Source organism: Manis pentadactyla, chromosome 13 (assembly GCF_030020395.1).
Source record: "Manis pentadactyla isolate mManPen7 chromosome 13, mManPen7.hap1, whole genome shotgun sequence".
Lineage (NCBI taxonomy): Eukaryota > Metazoa > Chordata > Mammalia > Pholidota > Manidae > Manis > Manis pentadactyla.
This window is the reverse complement of record NC_080031.1, coordinates 97,390,162-97,409,393: the sequence shown is the minus strand read 5'-3', so window position 1 is coordinate 97,409,393 and position 19,232 is coordinate 97,390,162. Positions and strand designations below refer to the sequence as shown.

The following is a 19,232-nucleotide window of genomic DNA, read 5'->3' as shown; positions in this document are numbered from 1 at the left end:
TGTTTCCTAAAGTCACTGAAACGTTGAAGTAATAAAATAATGTGTGTGTGTATATACACTCAGATATACATATATGTAAAATAGATGCTTTACAAATTGAAAAATGCTATTCAAACATGAATTATGATCATTATTAGTCAAAGGAAAAAGAGTCAAGAGTTGAAAGACTGGCTGCATCTCATCCCACTCTAACATGACCACCACTGTACCACCAACCACACTTTCTAATCCAGCCCAAATCCCTGTACTTCTGCACATTTGTGTCTTCCAAGAAGAGAAATCTCAGTCACCCTTAACAGGCTCAAATCCATTCCATTTCGGGAAGAATTCCTTTACCATCATTCCCAAAGAGACTATAGTCACTGTATATTTATCACAAAAACTAATTTATAATAAAACACATAGGTTTAAAAAAAAATACCTTAACTTCCCAAATGGAATGCAAAATCAGTAAGCACCTGGCACCATTCCATGCACCATACTGCATACTAAGGGAGTATTTAATGAATAGACACTGACTTTTCTACCAACTGTACCTTGAAATTAAAGGTATCTTCAACTTTGAAACCCAAATAATGATTAAGATAATGATAATTCCATTAACAGAATAAAGGACACTCAGAAAGCGGCTTAGTCAGTAGAGAAGATGGTTAACTGTATTGAAAAAGGGCCTGACTGGAGACACAGATTGAGGTTTGTGGGTAGGAAAGAGGAAGGGTTACTGATTAAGTATTATAAAAATGAGTTTAGAAACAGATACAATGGTATAATTGTAGAAGATTAAACACAAGGGAGAGTTTAAAGAGAATGTGAATAAAGAAAAGGCCAATGACTTGGGTGAATGAGGATGTCATTAGACTTTAAGAGACTAGCTTCAGAAGGAATAATGGGCGTCAGATTCCAAAAACCTCAGACTCAATATTCGTGTTTCCTGAAAACTAGCACTGGGAAAGGGGTAGGAACAAACCTGGTACTCAACTCTTTAAATAAGGAGTAATTAAAAATTTTAAACACACTTAATGGAATTATTTCTAAAAATATTTTATAACTTTCCAAACTGCCTAAGTGGTATGGGCAAGTAAACCAAGTACTCATTTATCTAAATCTCAACTTACAAAGTTTAAAAATTGGGCAAAATTCATCATAAAAATTCCCTACAGAGTAAGCAAAAGAACTGATCAAGCACTTCACAAAAGATACCAAAGGCCATGAGATGGTAAAATGGGCTCAACATCTTTAGTTATCAGCGAAAAAATTTTAAATGAAAACAGGGAAATAATCATTCCACGCTAAACATAGATCCTTAAGACCCAGCAATTCCATCCTAGGTATCATACCCAAGAGAAACGAGTGCTATGTCCACCAAAAGGGAAGTACATGTTCATAGCAATTTCATTTGTAGTAGTCCTAATTTGAAATAACCCAAATATCCATCAACAGTAGAATAAGTAAATATACCATGGTAATAAATTAATACAATGGGTATATCACAGCAATGACAACAAACTCACATACACAAAACATGGATCAACCTCATGGATCTATTACTGAGGAAGTCAGATACAAAAGATTATACATTCTATCACTCCATTTACATGACATCCAAAACAGGCAAAAGTGACCTATGGCATGAGGCAAGAATGTTACTAAGAGGGGACAAGAGAGAACCTTCTGCGGAGCTAGAAATTTTCTATCTTGATTTGGGTGATGGTGACATAGATGTACACCTGTAAAAGCTTATGGGGCTATATACATAAGATTTGTGTACTTTTTATAAAACATACTTCAATATTTTATATATTCTAGTAATGGTCAATATGGAAAAATCTTTTAAAAATGTATTAGTGAACTGATTGATGACTTATGAAATTAGCTACCATTCACTAACATCTCCCTCACCAAAATGGCTTATAAATCACAAGGAAACTGCAAATTCTGCAAAAACTATAAAATTATACAAAGTTTATTAAAATGATGGTAAACCATGTAGGGTCTGAATTAAATTTTATCCTACTACTCTACAGGCAAATGTTAGTCTGTTACTATTTCAAGGACGCTGACAAAGGATATAAGACTCCTGGGTTAGAGAAAAAGACTTCATTACTCATGACAGAACGCATCATAAGCATCAGATCTGCAGTTCCCTTTACCTCAGGCCCATGGTAGTGATGCAATATGGCCCAGATGGATGGTCCTCGGGCAGTGGGTTTGCACTAATGAGGCACCCTGGGCTTGGGGAATCCACATGTATAGTTGTCAGTATGCAAGCCTGTTCTGATTGTGGAAAAAGAATAACTTCACTATCAGATGATTAACAGAGGGTATATTGATACACACACACACGTGTATGTTTTAATGAATATTTTAGCAAAACAAAAATCTTAATGTTAGTACCACAAATGTCAAACATGATGTCATATCACACTACTGAATTATTTTGTGAGAAAAAGTAAGCCTGTCCATTCACATTTGATCATGATAAAAACACATGCTTATACTTATAACCTAAAGTTTTTCCAAAATTTTAATTTTTCAAGATAGTCCTATCAGACCTTTTATTTACAGTTTAGTATGAAATACTGGTCTGAATTTTAAGTGGTTTCATTTTAAATGAGTTTTTTCCTGAGCCAACTGTTGTTAAGTTCATGAAGGCCTAATTGTAGCATGTGCTTTTCTTGAGGATTTAGTTATCATTATGTATCTCTGTTTCTGTGCTGTGCTGGAAACCATCTATGGAAAGCATGGAACATGGGCTGCAGTGTTACTGACTGAGGAGACAAAAGCACACAAATGATCTTAAGTTTCTTAAGGAGGTAGGTAGACTTTCGGACCTCTGACTTTCTTAAAAGAACAGCAATTTCAGGGATTTCAACAATTTCCTTTCTACAAAATCAATTATGAAAACAAGGATAATAATATTCTGTTATGATGATGATTGGTAATGATAATAATAAACCACTAACATTTACTGAACACTCATTAAGCCAAGCACTGTTAAAGATGTTAGGACCGAAAATCATCAAAATCTCAAAACAGCCATATGAGGTAAATTTTATTATTCTCATTTTACAGATGAGAAATCAGGCAAAGAGAAATTAAATGTAACTTGCTTATTTACACAGATAGGAAGAAACAGAGCCAGGAATTGAGCAGCCCAGCTGCCGAACCCACACTCCTAACCACTGAACACAATCTTAAAACCTCCTGCTAATGAAATTTTCTTTCCTTAAAGATCTCTATTTTTCTCCATATCTCTTTGACTTCTCCAAAATATTCAGATCTTTATGTTACAATAAAATAAAATTATATAGTTTCAGAGATCACAAGTAACCACTTCAATGCTTGCATTTTCAAAATGATTTTTCATACCACATCAAATATCTTATCAACTTCTTTCTCTACTTTAACCGACTCTTCCCTTAAACTAAATAAGTCAGTAGGTATGAAAGGGCTGTCTAAGCATTTACTACTATTGCACAAAAATTCACTTTTTGTTTGGCAGCCTTACTCCAAAGCCTTTTTAATTATCATTAGGAAATTTCTGCTACACTTATCACTAGAACACAATTATCTCTGAAATGATGAGACAATGCCCTTTTTTTGAAACATTTTTTTCTAACTATAAAACTTCTAATTATAAAGCATGTTTACCCACAATCACTTCATTAATATTTGATATACTTACTTCCTTATGTTTTTCCCTCTGCATACATATATTCTCCCCACCTGTGGACATGACTGAGGGTATACCATGGTGCTACCAGGTATTCTGAATTTTTCATTTAACACAATAATTTACCTACATCTCACTCATCCACTTTAATGTTTAACATTTAGGTTTCCGAATGAAACTGTTATATTGAGATTAAAACTGTTCTTTAGTACCTATACGACAGATCAATTTTCTCCTGTAAACTTTTCTGTAGAATGTATCATATTCAAAAGAACACCTTGGTCTACAAGTTGAAATAAAAGTATCAGAGTGCTTGGGACACAGCAACAGCTTTATTTTACTATCCTCACTAAGTCCTTGGTTGTGAAATAATTTCTCATAATGTATACAAAAAACAGAGTAAGATAGGATACTTTTACATTTGCATATGTTAGCATATGTATTATGAGCCCCAACTGAACTTGCAATACTCTTGAAAATAAAAGCATGACTGAGTTTTTTAGTAACCAAAAGGTGTAATTTTGAATCTCTTTTTGAACAGTTGGTTCAATTTTTGATGCCCCTTTTGCCTTTCACTAAATAAGATAAATTTATAAACAGAGAACATCCATCCTCAATTCAATCAGCTGACTGCATAACCATCCATACTTTTCTGTATTATCTCTAAACTTATCCTATTGCTACAGGAAAGTCCCAAAAGGCTATACTCTGTAGCTTCAGTCTTTGGAGGCAACAGATTGCTGAGCAGTTATATTTGGTCCTCTGTACTCCCTTTCTACAATGCTTTCAGGGTCTACTGAGACACAAATATACACAACTTTAACATAAACTTAATCTCATACTTAACAGTCTTATTCAAACACACATACTTTTAGAGTGTACCTAAGAAGGGCAAGCCACTAAACTAGGTGCTAAAAAGCTAAAAATAAATCAGATCCAGATATTAACTTTAAAGAATTACAATTAATAAACAAGTAAGATATATCCAATGGGTAATGGCAACGGAGAATGGCAGATGTGTAAAGGTGCATAGGGTGCTAAAAGAAATTCAGGAGATAGCCTTTTGGGGAAGGGAGTGATAAGAGAAAAGCATGAAGTAGCTTTATATATATTAGGCATAAAAGTTACTGTGAGTAAAGACACAAAATCAGAATTTTTATCCTCCAGGATGAGAAAATATTACAGTTCACTTTGCTCAAACATAGACTGTAGAACAAGAAAACTGGCTAGAAATATACAGAAAGGCTAATCTACACAGGGATATATGCAATTAACACATAAAAACACCAGATTTGAAGTCTAATGAACTTGGGTTCAAATTCTGGGTCTAACATTTATACCTAAATCTCCATGTTTCCTATTTTGTATTATGAACATCAGTTCTGAGAATTAAATGAGATAAACACTTAACTCAGTGCCCTGACATACTGCATACTCAACAAAGGGAATCTGTAACTACTACTAGAATAATCATGAAAAGTTTTGGTATCAGGCTATGAATTTTAAGTATACAGCGAGGCTACTTTATTTCAACAAATATACAAAGCCATCTACTTAAGAAATACCATTATTTTATGAAACTTGAAGGTAGAAAAAGCTACAAACTATCATACAACACTTTCTTATCACTTAAAATTTTTCTTCACAATATCATTTTTCTGCCATCAAGAGTGTTTCAATATTACTCCAGAATTGTCATTCAAACCATGGACACCAATCCTGCAAGTTCTGATACTACTACTTGCTTGATCTTCCCAGAGTGTAAACAGAAGAAATGACAGCAACAGGAACACCAGAAGCAGAGCTCATGCACATGCAGTGACAATTACATCAAAACCGCCACTTGGCTAACACCAATACTCACAGGCCATCAATTGTAAGACACATCCCAATTTCAGAGATGATATGAAGTGAAAAAACAATGTATATCTTAGAAGAAATAAAGCAGCTTTTTCTTTTCTCCTCTCTCAAAGTCCTTTCTGATGTTACCCATCGCTTCCTGCCAGGGATCTACAGCTCCCCCTTCTCTTTTGTTCTCCTTCCTGTGACTCTTTTTTCTTGCCTCCTCTTTCTCCAGTCCTCATAGCTTCTCCCACACTCCTCAGTGTTGATGTAGGAATGTGGCTACTACAAAATGATGTATAATGGATCCAATGAAAATTAAGTCTTCCTCTACCTCCAAAAGATCCCAATTAGCACAGAGTATGTAATTTTTATCTTTGGTACTTTCATGTGCTCCAGGGTTTGCTTACCTCTGAGTGGGAAGATGTATTTGACAACCCAGATAATGTGCCACAATGCCCTGCATGAAAACCTGACTTCTGAGGGGATTCCACATGTGCCTCTGCCATCCTCATCCTGGGCCATCTAACACATTGAAGCTATTCTGAAATACACCATTGGGAATAATGTATATTTGTTATTATTTTTTAAAGGTGATATATTTAGTTACCAAGAAAACCAAAAACTCAATAGCCTTCTAGGAACTTGAATCACTGAGTATTTTTGCAATAAGTCTCTGGAAGAAGCTATTTCAAAGCAGTTACTATTTATAAATGTTAACACCTTATTCCAGTAGCTTAATCAAGGATATAAAACAAATGCTATTTTCTCTTTTTTCCTCTTATTGAGGCTGTACTAAAAACCAGCTTTTGCAATGCTAGATTTCAAATTGAGCCTTTTCCTTAAAAGCCAGGTTTTGTTACAATAATGCATAGTGGGCCAACCAAGAGGTTAAACAAAAACTAAACCAACTTTTGCAATGCTAGATTTCAAACTGAGCCTTTTCCTTAAAAGCCAAGTCTTGTTACAATAATGCATAGTGGGCCAACCAAGAGGTTAAACAAAAAACAAACTGAATTGAGCAAGGATTCTTCCAAGGAATTTCTTGTTCTATCTTAAAACTCAGAGAACCCCCAAAATCTAAAATCCCATCAGGAAACAGGACAATCTGTGCAAGATGAAACAGTCAATTCTTAATCAATATTGCGGTTTGAGTGAATATAATTAAATCAAGTGATCACCTTCAAGTCTATTTAGGGGGACTATAAATAGAACAGAAATGACAAGAAATTATCCCACATAACTGGAAAATGGGGGAAGAAAGAGGTGAAAAGATTATACACTTGTGAATAAGACTGGTTAAGAAGGAATTAACTGGGCTGCAAATGGCTGTGACAGACAAAAACTAAAGGACTTACTTAACAAGTGCACAAAACACCTGGCTGTGACAGGCTCCCCATTCCCCCCAAACACACACACATTTGCATCTAGGTGAATAGAAGCCTTAAGGATGAGGTGTGGATAACCTCATATTAGCACGAATTTTGGTAGCAATTATCACAAGATCCAAATAGGAATATGACAATCTATATTTACAGTCCAGTTGGTAATGAAGAAGAACAAGGAAAACCAAGGATCATTAAGGCAGGCTTAGCAGGAAAGACTGGGAGGAGACAATTAGCCAGTCTGAAGCAAAAGGGCTTCCCACCACAGAGTGAAGGCCAACAGGGAGAGACTGAATACAGGCTAAGGAGCCGGGCTTCTAGAGGTAATCCTATGTGTGGTGTAGAGTTCTATTAAGCAGAAAGATATGTTCAAAGAGGAACTTCAAAAATGCAAAAATGGCAACAGCACATGACCAAGCAAGAGACTTAATTGGGGGGGGAGCGGGAGTGAGGGGCAAAGAGGGTAGAGGGAAAACATGGAAGCAATCCCACGATGAGAGGAAGACACACACAGTGGTGACGGCAGTAGAGACAGAAAAGGAAAAGATACGAGGGACGTTACAAAGAAACAACCCTTAGGACTTGGTGACCACCTAGAACAGAAGCAAGAAAGGTAAAGGTTTAAAAGCTGAAAGAATAAAGACACCATTTACCTAAAAAGAGAATTCTAGTTGTCGCCAAGATGAGGCAAGAAGGTGACGGTGAAGGGATGTAGGGAAGGGAGCACTGATGCATGTCCTGAGCAGATGTGAAATTAAAGCTCAAGAGAGAATAAATGAATATGTAGATCTGGTGGCTGATAAGAATACAAGTGAGAGTTTAATCTATAAGAATAGATATTTCACTTATTCAAAATTTACTGGGTAATTAATAAACCAGGAATACTATGCTAGGAATTTAGGCTTAAAAGACACAATCTGTAATCTCAAAGACCTTAAAGAGCAATGGGGAAAAAGGAGGTTCTATGAAGAGCTTCATTTGCCATTTCGCACATCACTTAGTTTTATTCTACATTTATTTCCATGATAGCCAACAGAGACAGGACAATAAAAGAGTAAAAACTACGTACAGCAAGCACAGAAGGCCAGTAATTCAGCAGGCAGGAATGTGTGCTACTTTTTACATCATAACTTGGAGGGACTTAAGAAAGTAACCATGGCCCCATTATCTGCTATTAATGCTTGCCTTTTATACCTCCCGTTTCTGAAGACCTAAGTAGATGAACTTTTCATTGATGTGTTTCGTCATTTCTTAGACAAATGACCTCAAAGCCAGAAAGAACACCGGGATAATAATGAGAGTTAGAGATCTCTCTGTGTTACGTTTTCTAAAATTCTTCTGAGAAAAACTGCAACTATTGATTAAACAATAACACAGAACAGTGCCTTGGCAAAGAAATGCAGTGGTACCTCAGCCATAAATGAAAATCTTATAAAGTTAAGAGATATCATGCATTACAAAAAAAAAAAACCTATCACATTATAAAACATACACATCACACATACATCTATCTTACCTCTATTTCAGCTCAAGCATCCCTTCTTCAGGGAGGCCTTCACAGACTGCCCTGCCTGGGTGAAATTCCTCTATTATACACTAACTGCACCACATACCTCTACTTTGTAGCACTTGACATACCTACATTTGTACATTTATCTGCCTAACCAGGAAAGAATGTAAGTTCTGCAAGAATGTAAATGAGAGGAGCCATATGCTGTTCTCGCTCATCACTGTAAGCCTACTGACACACATGCTCAATAGATACTTGTATAATGAATTTTGGAATGAAAGAGAATGTGCATGATGAATTTCTGAAAGGACATAAGCTGTGGGAGTGGGTGGGGTTAGAGGTACTTTATACTTTCTGCTTCATACAATTCTTAAAATAAACATTTTTCTTGTATAGTCAGGGGAAAAAACATTTTTAAAACCAAAGTACAGCTGTACCTCAGTCATATTAAAATCCTTACTGAAGAGAGGATTTATATTACAAGAGTTACTCATATTTCAAAAGAATTCTCTCCAATATATTTAGGGTTATACAAATTTGGATGTTAAAATCTAGAAAAATAATAAATCAGAAACTCAGGGTAAATATCTTCTGCTCCCAGTAAATATTAGCAAGAATTCATTTTTCAATAGCATTTATCACCCTTATAGGAATAACATCTTTTGTACCTCAGAGACTTCACAAATGTCATTCTCTGCCTGGACCACCTTCCTCAAGATCCAACCACTAATTTCAGCTCTCTCAGTATTTAGGGTTCAGCTTTAGCTATCATCCCAGAGGCCCTCCCTGATCATCCCATACCCCTATCTATAGGTAGGTTTTCCCAACTCTCTAAGCCAATACTATGTTCATTTCCTTCAGTGTATTAACCAATTTGTAATGATTTGTCAGTTTACTTGATTTGTCTCTCCCACTAGAATGTAATCTTTAACAGTACTAAGCATATTCAGAGAAATTGTTTATACAAGTTATTCATGCAAAAGTATATTTATTGAGGTAGCATTCTAGGAGCTAGGAATACGTAAGTGAATAAGGGAGACCAAAACCCTTATCCTCACGTAACTTACATACCAGTGGAGGAAGACAGACAAAATACAACAAATAAGTGATATAATATGGCTTGTTAGACGAAAAGTGCCATGGAGAAAAATTATGCAGAGGAAGGTGGGTGGAGGTGGGCTATTTTGAATAGGGTTTTGGGCTGGGCCTCACTGGGCAGGCGCCAACTGCATCAAAACTTTAAGGAAATAAGAGTGAGCTAGGCAGGTATCTGCAGAAAAACCATTACAGGCAAAGGCAACAAGCAGTATCAGGATCCCAAGGTGGGAACATGCCTGCCACACTCGAGGATCTGCAGACCAGAGTAGCCTGAGAGTAAACTGGAGGAGAGGAAAATAAGGAATGGGGTCAGCATGCTAGCTTATAATAAGGGCTTTGGCTTTTACTATAAGAGAAACGCTGACCCATATGAGAAATCTGGGTGGACATATTTTCTGACTTATATTATTAAGGAATTACTCTGGCTGATGTGTTGAGAATAAGTGGCTGGGAGGGGTGGGCAGTTAAAAGCGGGGAGACCATTTCAGTTGTGGTAATCTACGTAAGGGAGGATGATGGCTTAAACCAGGGTGACAGCAGTGGGGTGGTGAGAAGTAGACAATTTCACATACATTTTGGGAGAGAGCAAGTTCCCTGATGAAAGAGATATGGGGAATCTGAGAACAGAGGAGTGAACAATGATTCCAAGGTGTCAGCCTGGGCTACTGGAAGAATGGGGTTTGTCATCACCTGATCTGGGGAAGGCTCATGGGGAGGCTAAAGGAAGGTCAGGAGTTACGTTCTACATACATACAATGTATGAATAAAATGTTAAGCTTCTCCAGGCTTCTGTTTCAAATGAAGTCATATTAATATCAAGAACCCAGAGGTCCTGTTCTTGCCTCAGGCTACTTGAGTCAGACCTCCTGGCCAACTTCCATACACACATACACACACCACCCTTAACACTCTCCCCCAGATAGACTGGTAGACACGCTGCTCATGCCCAGAAATCAGAGGTAAATTCATAGAAAATAACTCCTTCACTCTCTGCTTTAACATCTAATTGCTTCTATCTAAGAAGAGGCAAGCAAACCAATCCAAAAAATTTACACAACACTGTTAAGCTGAAACAAAATCTCTTGAGCACATCAACCTACACAAATAAATGCCAGTAGGGGTCACAACCCACCATTATCTCAGCCAAACCTATGCAAAAGAAATATAAATGGGGATTTTAAAGAAACAAATTTCTCATAATCATCCCACAAAATTCAGATTCATTAGGTTTGAGAGCAGAGCATTGCCTCTCACTGTTTTAAAGAGTCCCAGGTTTTGCAGCAGGTTTGAAAACCAAGGTCCTAAGGATCACCTGCAATGGAAGAAAGTGACTTGCCTATATACATCCAAGAGTAACTCTTTTGCAGTTGGTGGGCATAAAGCTTTAAAAATATCTTACCCATAATATAGAGGAGGCACGGGGAAGGCAGTATAGCACAGAGAAGACAAGTAGTGACTCTACAGCATCTCACTACGTTGATGGACAGTGACTGTCATGGGGTATGTGGTGGAGGCTTGATAATAGGGGGGAATATAGTAACCACAATGTTGCTCATGTGAAACCTTCATAAGATTGTGTATCAATGATACCTTAACAAAAAAATATCTTACCCTTGTGGTTCTAATATCAATACTATTCTCTAAGTATCAGCAAGAGTAGACATCCACCACTGTCAAACCAATCCTAGATCCAAGTATGCAATTACTATGAAACATGTAAGCCACATCCATGATGTCAGGGAGAGAAGAGAAAGAAACCAAGAGCAAGTGTGCCTACAAGCTCTCCCAGATTCAGAAATCCTATCCTTTATGGGAATACCCAAGGAAGAGGGGATAAATCACATGGGCACCAAAATCATTTTCCCAGAGGAACATTTCCATCCCACTTTCCCCAGTTGTGACTCCCAATTTCCAAAGATATCAAAAGTTCTCAGAGAGGATTTCAAAGCTATTTAGGAGCTGAATTAATGATCCCTGACATTTCTCACAGCATAATCTTCTTGCCTAGTCTGAGCCCACACAAGTCTCTACTCTTTCTCCCACATCCAGACTTTTGTTTCCCAGTTTTTAATCACTCTTTAAACTTCACCTGATCGTCTAAGTACTCTAATTAAGCAAAGCCTGATCTAGATGTAGCACTCACCCCCACAGAGCCTTCAAGATTTCCTACAATGCTACCAGATGTGTCTGAGTATACATGTATAGGCTTGTCGGCACAGGCACAGACACAGAGCTGGTCAATCTCTATAGTGCTTTCCTTTTGATTATAAAGTCGTCAAAGTCATATACCAAATCCCTACATTACAAAATGAGTCTCTGGAGCAGAAAGTGCTCACTTGTGTACACAACATATACTTCAATGCCTTATGAAGAAGTTCTCCAGATACCTCACGCACATCCCAGAGTTCAAGCCACCTACTTAGAAGAAAAAGGAGGAAATAACAGCTCTGGGTCCCTTTTCAGCTCCAGTCAGCACTCACTTAATTTACAACTCCAAAGAGTGGAAATGGCCAGTGATTGAGGCCTAACTTAAGTAGGCAAAAAGATGTAAATAAGGAGAAAGAAAACAAAAGACTGGCTTTGAAATATTTCTGCAGTACCCCCTTTTCCTGGGAACACACAAACCAGAATAACGAGATCTCAAGTTATACAGCCTACCAGGTAGGATGCTAGGCAGATCCTAACACATCACGAAAACAAAACTGAACAAAACAAAACTGCCTTGAAAGAACCAGCCATATTCTGAGATCATAGTTAAATATGAAAAGTGTAAGACTCTTTCCAGGACTCGAATTGTTCTGCTCAGAGAAAGGTGAGATGGTGACACAAGGTATTTTTCTTACTTTTAGCTTCAGTTATAACAAAACAACATACATGGAAATCAAAAGGAAAAATCCAGTTAAAACCTCATAACAGATCAAACCATTTTCAAATTTCCACAAAGTATACCAGTCTATAAATTATACATACAATACAGGCAGAGACTGGTATATCAAAGAATTCAAGAGCAAAACCTGTTTACAAAATGCACTTTAATAACTAGCTTCCAAAAGTGATTTACAATTATAGCATTGCACATATGGAACTGTTCAATAATGAATTCTTCTAAAATATTATCATTACCAAGTTAGGAACAGAGTTAAAGCAGGAAAAAAAAAGTCACTGAAATGGGGCCAAAAATCTCTCCACCTAGCTGCCCAAGGCAAAAAATATCAAAACTAAAGAGCCCAGAACTAGATGATTATTTATGAAAAACCTGACTCTGTATTTACCCCATACTTTCAAAGCTGTAAAACAATAAAAGCTGTTAGAATATAAAGGTGATCTATGAGTCTGGAAAAGTAGCTGGGAGTAACAGTTAAGCTTTTAACAATTCTTCAAAAAGAATTTTACATCTTTAACCTTCCAGCTAGTAAACATACCTTTCAGATTCACAACTCTAGACAATGGCAATGAACTGGATAGCCCAGTATTAAAATTTTCAATTACTATTATTCTATCAACTTTGGAAGTGGAAAAATAAGGTATGAAAAGACACGGATAGGCTTCCTGGAGTCATTCATTATCTTCGGCGGGAAAGCATCCTACCAAAGCCTTCTTGGATCCTAACCTCCCAGATATTCTTTTCTCCAGAATATCCAGACTAGTGGAGTATTACTCAGGCTGCTACTGACCCTCATAAAAGGAAATCTCCAATGTTTTTGACCTTATGAGTAGACTGGCAAATCCACAGGATGTAAGGAGCCTGTATTATTTGAAGAAATAAATTATTTGGCTTCTCCTTTGTGATTAGTATGAAGCATATATACACAAAAAAGAGACAGGGAACATAGATCCTTCAGAAGTAAAGAGAGCAGGGAAGACTGATAAACCAGGGGAATAAAGGCAGCTATATACTAAAGTCTACTCAAGTCAGCTCTGAAATTCACCCAAATGTGTGGCTCACTACCTAAACCAACATATACATCTGGTAATAGTAAACACTGATAAATCATAAACCAAAAAGGCTTTCTTAATTCAGAGACTCTACAAACTTCTGGTACCATTAAAATTTACATGAAACAATCAAACAATATGTGTGAAATAGATTTATTTTAGATAGTATTCTAAGTTACTAAGAAATGAAAAACTAGTACTTTACTATCTGGTCTTCAAAACACTAAGAAGTCAGTATCTTTGCTTTGATCAAGTGACAAATCTGTTTTCAGTAGAGACAGAAAACATGTTGCCTCTGTTTAAGGCTAAGGACAAAAAAGATCTTCACTGCAAATCATAATGTTTGGGTTCGTGATAAAAACAGGAAACAGACAGGCTGCCCAGGTGTAATTATGGTTATAGTTTAATGTGCCTTCAGGTTCAGCCAAGAATTAAAACCCAGTGAAGAGGGTAAGCAGAATTTGTCTTTACCGTGCTACAGAAGGCAACTTTTAATAATACTCCCAGCAACGTGTTACATAACCAAGAGTAAACAACAACCTGATTCAAACCTCATTAGGAACAACATTCTGTCACTGTCTCCCACTGAAATTATTAGGTGAATTTGCCAGAGGGGAAAGAAATGCAACACTTTTCAATCTATCCCCTTTTGTGGCACCTACCACAGTGAACTAAACAAGCAGATAATACCACCAAATCTGCATAGAAACTACACAAATATTTTATTTTTCAATTCACTGCTCTCTTCCTCCTTTTAACTAGACCATACCATATAAACGCATTTAAAATCTAAAAAAGGAAAGTCATTTGAAAACATTCATCTAACTTTCACTGCCTATATCAGCTATGGTTGGAAAGGAATGAAGCATAAATGACAAGTGGATTTTTGTAACAAAGATACATGAAAAGTTTATGCAGTAACAACAGCTATGTGGATAGACACAATGATGGGGCAATGCAGAGAGAAAAGGAAAGTAGGATGCTACGTAGTCATGCAATCAAACAAAAATTAAATTCCAAAATTCTAAACATATTGTGTACAATCTTTCTGAAGGTAAGTTTTGTTAAATTGTCTCTTATGAGTTGCTTTGTATTCTTATAATCTCTGGGCTCACCTTAGAGTAAAATAAACAAATAAATAGCTACCAAAGAAGGAATAAAGGGGAAAAGTATAAAATAATTTGTTCAGATCTATAAATAATTCCTTATTTACTAGAATTGGAACACACTAATTTCATTAACAATATTCAGATCAATAAATATGAAACTGTCAAACTGCGTCTAGGTGTTGTTTTCTCCACAACAGCCACTACGCACATTTGACAGAAATTTTAAACGACTTGGGATGTTACTGAATCTATTGTTTTTAAAGTTTTTAAACCTTTCAGCTTTCATATTTAAAACTAATTTACTCTGGGCAAATCGCACACTGTAAGGAAATTCAAGAACTCTAGTTTTAAAAAATGATTTTAAAAACAACTCAAGTACCCTTTCTTCTCAACTTCTCTGAGGCCAAGACACCACCTCCACCTATCCAGTCTTTGTTACTAGATAAGAACACTTCTGATGGTGCTAGGCAACGGGCATGATGTGACAAACCCAACCAGACTTCAAAACTTTTTCCACAGAAAGATAAGGTAAACAAGATATACTTAGCACCACACCCATTTAAACGCACAAGCAGCCAGGAATGCTTTATTTCCCCTCTCCAGACCTCCAGCTGGTCAGGAAACAATGTCTCTACAATCAAGATAGAGATCTGGCCAGGGTGTTCAGGCATTCCTCACCTCCAGGCTGGCCTACAGCTTCATTGCCAATGCCATCAAAGCCCGAATTGGAACATTTTGTTAGGGATCGGGCAATCGTCCAAACACCCGACTATCATCGCCCCAGTTCTTTTTGCAACCAGTCTGTTTTGGCTACTGAGCATGCTCCGACTTAAGAGAGGCGCCACATGGGACTTTTCAAAGCTTAGGCTCCAAACTCCAAGTAAAAACAGCAGCTGAAGGGAAGAGAGGAAAGGGGGGGCGGGGAGCCGGAATATTAAATTGAGTACTGATGCTGAAGGGGAAGACCCGCGCGGGGCCTGATACGATGAAGGCAGACATACACTGCTTGGCATTCTCCTTGCAGCACCGCAGAAGTGTACGTGAAGTAGGAAGAAATCTTTGCAATGGTGGAAACTGGCACGGCAAGTGGCAGACACCAAGTCTAACTACCAGGTGAGTGCAGCGACAGGTCACAAACACCCAGAGTGTGATTCCCACCGAGAAATGTGGCTCCGTGTCTTTGAAACACACAGCGACAGCGTCACGGATTCCACAAGCCATCTGACCGACTGCTCCGCGGCGCAGCGGACCGGGCTGCTCGGCAGCGCACGGCCGCCCTATCGGGGGTGTGGGCTGAGGACGGTGCTCGGATGAGGGCGGACAAACCGCTCCTCGGGACGGAAGCGAGGCCGGGGACCCCCTTGAGGGCGTCCCGACGCCTCCCACCCCAGGCCGGGCGGCAGCGGCGGCGCTGCGACGAAGGCCAGCCACGGGGCGCCCCCGGCCGAGGCGAGCGCCCCGCAGCGCTCCCGCCCGCACCCCAGCAGGCCGGTGCTCGGCCTGCCTCCCGCCCCGCAGGCCCGGTGAGGCCGAACGCCCCGCCTCGGCCCGCGGCCGGCCACGGGGGCCGGACAGCAGGCCGCGTGCGAGCGGAGCCTGCAGCCCGGGGCCCGCCGCCCGCGCGGCCCCGCACTCACTCACCCGCCGGCTGCGCGCACTCTCCGGCGCCGTCGCTGCGCTGCTCCTCGGCGCAACTTTATTAGCAGCTCGGTCGCGGGACACGCGCACGGGGCCCGCTCGCCCAGGACCCGGATGAGGGAGGGAAGGAGCGGGGAGGACGCCGCTGGAGCCTGCGCATGCGCGCGAGAGACCGAGTGACCGCTGGGGGACGGAGGCAGGTCCGCCTTGCTGTGGCGATTGAAGGAAGCCTGCGCGCTTGGCTGTCCGCCGGCGAAGCCCGGCTTCCGATCAGCCGGAGGCTTCCCCTGGGCAGTGGCCCGGCCCAGCAGTGGGGGGTCGGCTGGCTCTCACCAAAACAATAGCCACACTTAGTCTCCACTAACCAAATCAACCCACATTATAATAAAATTAAGTAATTGCCCTCAATGGGGACAATTGGAGATTTTCTCGGCCATCTGTAAAGTGTAAATTAAAGCATCTTCAGATACAACTTTGCTACGTTTATTCATTTGAAATATAGATATAAATCTGAGTGAAGAGTGTTCCCTTTCTGTGAAAATTTAGTAGCTGCAGGACGAACGTCTGAATATCGCACAGCTTCTTACTAGATGCAGCCCTAAAACACCTCGCACATGGAAGTCTTGGAGCCTCTGCTATCCCCAACCCCTCCTGCAGTGCCTGACCTTTGAGTTCCCTGAAGTAGGAGTGTCTGTATTGGGAGATGGACCCCAGTAGTTGATACCCACTCCATCCTGGACAGGTGAGGAAACTGAGGTGCTAAGAGGCCATCCATAGGCTGATATCCCTCCCCTCCTCCATTCATGGGGCAAGAGCCTGTCTTTTCTTAAACAGGCTCCTCAAAATCAATGCTTTGCCCCTCCAAATTCCCAAAAGGGTCAGCTTTTCCCAGAATGTGATAGTGGCACCCTGTTTGGGGAGCACTAGCGAAGAAAAACTTTTAAAATAATTTTGTTCTTATTTTTAAAGTTCAATACTGGTTTTCCAATATTCCACTATTGGCTTCCTGTACAAATAAATTAATCAAAGAAAAAAGTCATTTTTGAATCCTCTCTCAGGGCCTAGGTGGCTGCCTCAAGTGTGGACAGAGGACTGGCTGGGCAGTGTCGTGGGCCAGGGTGGGAAGCCGGGGAGGCCTCCTCTGATCAAAGCCGGCAGCTGCCTGCTCCACTCCAGCCAACTGTCACCGTGAGGAAATATGGGAATAAGGGCTAATGTTGGCAGATCTTCTGATTTTTCAAAAACAGCTGGAAATCTGGATTTTAATGCAAATCTGGTTTATATGTCCAGCAACTTCTTTCATTCTGCCTTACTTTTTCTATTTCTTAGACATTCAGGAGACCAATCCAGTACAAGCCAAGCAAAACAAACCCATGGTCCCGATTTAGCCTGCTGGCCATCACTTTGCAATCTCAGGTCTACATCTTAAACCTCTTTACTACATCATAAATTTTGTGAAAGTAAAGTCTGTGTACTTTACTTTCTCTTTGTCGCATTCACTGATTATTTGTTGTCAATTCAGAAGTTTCCAGCCCTTAGAAGGCACGTATTTCTGGAGCCTGCATGAGTTTGCAGCTCCCAGAAGTGCCCATAACCCTTCTTTGGAGGATGCCTTTTTTTTTTTTCAGAGCTGACGCTTGCAGAGTGCTTTGTTGACCATTATAAGACATAACAATTTGGTTTAAATATTTGGTACACTACAGCCTCTCCTCACCAAACAGCTAGTAAAATCCTTCCCAAAACAGTTTGCTGTCTTGCAGTCACTGCACATATGTAAGGAATGATTTGTAATTACAGGATCCCTTGCAACAATCACATTTGTGATCTCAAAGCTAAGTTTTGCTTCCTCAACTACAAGTACACATACTGATCAAATCAACCAGAGGTGCCAACCTCTCTGAGTTGCTATGGGGCTCAGCCTAGATGTTGAATTGGAAGATAAAACTTACAAGGAGGAATGAGAACTTTAACAGCACAGCAGATGCCTCCCAAAGGTCTGAGAAATTATCCTGACTCAAAGGCATAGGAAATGAGACAGACCACAAATATCTATAAAGTTGAAATGATATCAAACAGCAAATGAGCAGGCCTATCAGACCCATAGGAATAGAGCATAGAAGTCCCTGTTTTGGGCAATCAAATGGGATCTAAAAACAACTGTAGGATAGGAGGATCTGAATAGACCTATATAGTCAGTGGGGCATCAAAATAGACAAACGACATTTTCAGTTTAGCACTCAACTGATCAAGATCAGATTGAAGCGACTTCATTACTCAATTTTACTTTACTTGTAGAAAAACCTGTTTCTGGATAATTTAGGCCAGTCATTCTCAAGCAGGGGTGACTGTGACCCCCAGAGAACATTTGACAACATTTGAAAACAATCTTGGTTGTCACATCTAGGAGGAAGGTGTTAGTGGCATCTGCTGGGTAGAACCTAGAGATGCTGCTAAACATTCTACAACACACAAGACAGCCTTCTTCCACCAAGAATTAGTGAGCCCAAAATGTCAATGGTGCTGAGGTCAAGAAACCTTGGTTTAAGCCCACATTAGTTTTCCTTTCGTTGGGTTGAGGTTCAGGGAGAGAAAGGACCTTTCTTTTGAATTTTCCAGTAGTCAGGTTAATTACTTGTTTGGCGGAAAGGCCCTGCCTAATGCCTAGTCCATGTCCTCTCACCTTGAATTTTCCAGATCCAAAAAGGAAGTGCTTTTCAGGAAAGATGGGACCATATATGGAGAAGGAAGAACTGGATTAACTAACTCAGTCTTTCCATATTTCTAAGTGTTTATTTTTAAACAGGGTAATTGAAGAAAATTAATTTTAGTTTCAATATCCTTAATAAAAATCTCAGTTCCCCTGCTTTGCTAGAGCTCATCAGATTCTCCCTAAATGACCAGTGTCCACCCAGTAGAACTGGAAGAAAGCGCTCTCTGCAGGAGTTACCCAGTGTAGAAGAATCCACGAATGGCCGCAGAGGTACAGAAAGGCTCCTGGTAGGCACCTCAAAGACTGCTCACTTCCTCAGGCTTTCATGGCC

General features: G+C 39.4%; 1 protein-coding gene across 1 annotated transcript in view; it reads right to left on the bottom strand.

Annotated features, from left to right (window-relative positions):
* SMAD5 (SMAD family member 5) overlaps positions 1–16,503 on the bottom strand; it is a 53,780-nt gene extending 37,277 nt beyond the window's left edge. Inside the window, exon 1 of the mRNA XM_036897774.2 lies at positions 16,195–16,503. The gene's annotated coding sequence lies outside the window, so the exon portion shown is untranslated. The remainder of the gene's footprint in view (positions 1–16,194) is intronic.
* Between the last annotated feature and the right edge of the window lie 2,729 nt (positions 16,504–19,232).